This window comes from Schistocerca cancellata, chromosome 1 (assembly GCF_023864275.1).
Source record: "Schistocerca cancellata isolate TAMUIC-IGC-003103 chromosome 1, iqSchCanc2.1, whole genome shotgun sequence".
Classification (NCBI taxonomy): domain Eukaryota; kingdom Metazoa; phylum Arthropoda; class Insecta; order Orthoptera; family Acrididae; genus Schistocerca; species Schistocerca cancellata.
In genome coordinates, this window is record NC_064626.1 from 779,273,754 (window position 1) to 779,277,178 (window position 3,425).

Here is a 3,425-nt window from a genome sequence, read left to right on the forward strand (position 1 = left end):
GTAACCGTTACTGGTAAATGGTGATGCTTATTCGAATGAAGAAAGGTTAACAATTCATACAAAAATAAATCGCCAATTCTGCCCCAATTTTGGTTGAATCCATCTAACACTTCACATTTTTAAACACTGAACAACTGGAATGGAAGCTTACCAAAGGGTTTAATTCCTGTTCTTCATCTGAATAGTATTAAAATTATGACGAGCTTATCCTTCAGATGGAGAGACGCGCTCAAGCCACATGCTGGTTACTCACCTATGGTTTGCCAAACTGATGATGTGTGATTCGCGAATAAAATAGTTGTTATTGAGAAAAGTAACCAATTGATCTGTCGCACAATATGATAGTCTGTGTACTGTCGGCAGCTGAGAATAATGTCTACATCAGGAATGCGGAAGCTATCCAGGTGTGCCTTGTATGGGTAAGATATCACGTCGACCGGGAGGCAGGGCACTGCGGTTGCATGTACAGTGTGCGAGGTGAGCTCAGATGGCAGGACACGGGCGCCCTGCGGTCATAGGTGGCCACCAGGTCTTCCCTACTGCGGAAGATCGCGTTGTTCCAGTGGCATGGCGATGGCAGTGCCCAGAGTCACAAAAAAAAAAAGTTCAAATATGTGTGAAATCTTAGGGGACTTAACTGCTAAGGTCATCAGTCCCTAAGCTTACACACTACTTAACCTAAATTATCCTAAGGACAAACACACCCACCCATGCCCGAAGGAGGACTCGAACTTCCATCGGGACCAGCCACACAGTCCATGACTGCAGCGCCCGAGACCGCTCGGCTAATCCTGCGTGGCCCAGAGTCACAGTCTGGACCAACGGGGAGGAGCAGGGAGGGTTGATTGGGCGGTGTTGCCTGGCTGGGCTGCACAGACATCAGAGGGCCCTCCTTAGCGGTCGGTGGCGGCAGAGTTCATAGTGAGGATCTTCAGCTGACACACGGCAGGCGCCGGGTACAGCCCTGCCGTGCCCAAACGCGAAGTACTCAGCTGAATCAGCTTTTAAATACTGGTTCCTGGTACTGCATTTGCAGAAGGGCTGTGTTTGTGGGCCATTGTGAACCATCTGGAACAGGGCAATGACCAGCTTAATCATCGATGACGCGGAAGACAGTCGTGCTGGTGTGGCTTCTCAGAGGAGGTGACATGAAAGTCTTTCTGTTGCTGAGATGGGCTGATCACGCAGGAGCGACGGCCTGCTGCCTTCAGTGTCCATGACTTGGGGCCTTTTTCTCTGCCTCGTGATGACTGGGTGTTGTGTGATGTCCTTAGGTTAGTTAGGTTTAAGTAGTTCTAAGTTCTAGGGGACTGATGACCATAGCTGTTAAGCCCATAGTGCTCAGAGCCATTTTTGAACTTGGGGCCTGATTTCGGCGCTCATAGTCCAAGGACATGGGAGCCAACTGCGGAGTTCAATGACCGGCATCTGCTGTCTGGCTGTGGCCTCGTTGCTGTTCTGAGCTGTGACTTCTGCCACAAGTTCCGCTATAGTTTCGCCCTTTTACAGTTCCTCCCCTATGCAAACCAAATTCGCCCTCGAATTTAACTGAAACAAAACCACCAGATAATTTGCACTTCCACGCTTTATATTTGTTCGTCCACTCATGTTATCACATGGTACATTATTTGTCTGCTTCAACAGCTACTGCCTACACTTTCTCACAGCCACTGAGTCTATGTGTTCTCATTTGTACGTTGGTTACATTAGTTCACTTTCAGTCCTGTTAGCAGCTACGTCATTCCTGTCGTGGAGGGGTAATGGGAATCAGGAAGGTCCTGTAACATTATTTTCTGCATGCTAAATTCGTGTCTCCTACATTCACCTATTAGTTACATCACATTCAACTATAAGACCCACTATCAAGTGCTAACATTAAAAAAACCACACCCTTCATGACTAGTACACTTCTCTTTCCATTAAGCTACATATACTGTTATTTTACTGCTGTGACCTAGCAAATAATGAAATCTAACCTAGATAGAACAGAAGTGATCTATGCAAACGGTGTGATTTGTGTACTTGTTCAAATGTGTGTGAAATCTTATGGGACTTAACGGATAAGGCCATCAGTCCCTAAGCTTACACACTACTTAACCAAAATTATCCTAAGGACAAACACACACACCCATGCCCGAGGGAGGACTCGAACCTCCGCCGGGACCAGCCGCACAGTCCATGACTGCAGCGCCCCAGACCGCTCGGCTAATCCCGCGCGGCGATTTGTGTACCGCCCTACTGCTTAGATCGCAAAGGCCTTGTTGCAGTAGTGTAGATTCGCTTAGAAACCGTAAGTTTTGAACGTATAGAAACTGAGGGATGGTGTATAAAGTGCCGCTTAACCTACGGATGGCAACGGCCTTGCCGCAGTGGATACTCTGGTTCCCGTCAGATCACCGAAGTTAAGCACTGTCGAGTGTGGCAGGTACTTGGATGGGTGACCATCTGGGCTGCCATGCGCTGTTGGCATTTTTCGAGGTGCACTCAGCCTCATGATGCCAATTGAGGACCTACTTGTTCGAATAGTAGCTGTTCCGCTCAAAGAAAACCATCATCACGACTGGGAGAGCAGTGTGTTGACTGCATGCCCCCCTATCTGCATACTCAGCTGAGGATAACACGGTGGTCGGATGGTCCCGATGAGCCACTTGTGGCCTGAAGACGGAGTGCTATTATTTAGTATTACTGGACTGTGTGAACTCGTTGGTTTGCACACTGTCCTTTTGCTCCACAATTTTATACCCTAGCAGTATGAAAAAGTTTATTTACATCAGTAGGAGATCCAAGCTAACGTTGCTTTGGTTGCAACTTCAAGTCATTGTGACTTGGGAATCTATCTGAACTTGCTTCCTCACAATACATCAATAAACATACGTAATACTCCATGATACTTATAACTTTAACTTCTCATTTTTACAATAATTCTCCAGTATTTCACAATAAATCTCAATAGCTCAATAAACAGATACCTCTCATTCAGAGAGAAAACAAGTAATCCAGTGGCCTCACTTTAAGAGCTCTCGAATACCGCTTACCGAGCTACAGGCGGTATAACAGGTGCATCCATACTGCACATAAACTTAACATTATCCCAGCCACACGTGCTATAACATCTCTTCCAATATCTGATAGATTCACCGGCTATGTAACTTCTTTTGCTTGGTCGGCTTTTGTTCATGCTTTTACCGCTATCATGAACATAGTTTCTTGAGGGACAAGGAACAGATTAACTGACGACGTCATGGCCAGTGATGTTTCATGCATCCATGTGGTATCTCTGTGCTCTTGCTGTTTTGAGACAATGCCACTTAATGTGAAAACAGTGATACCTAACCAAACAATACTGTTATGACTCTGTAATCTAGTTGTAATCCATCGGCGCTGTACTACAGCTAAAATCTACCTTAACGATCTAAGTTGTACCG

General features: G+C 46.2%; 1 pseudogene; it reads left to right on the plus strand.

The window, feature by feature from the left end:
* Window positions 1–2,351: 2,351 nt before the first annotated feature.
* On the plus strand, window positions 2,352–2,469 carry LOC126098730 (5S ribosomal RNA; annotated as a pseudogene).
* Window positions 2,470–3,425: the final 956 nt, after the last annotated feature.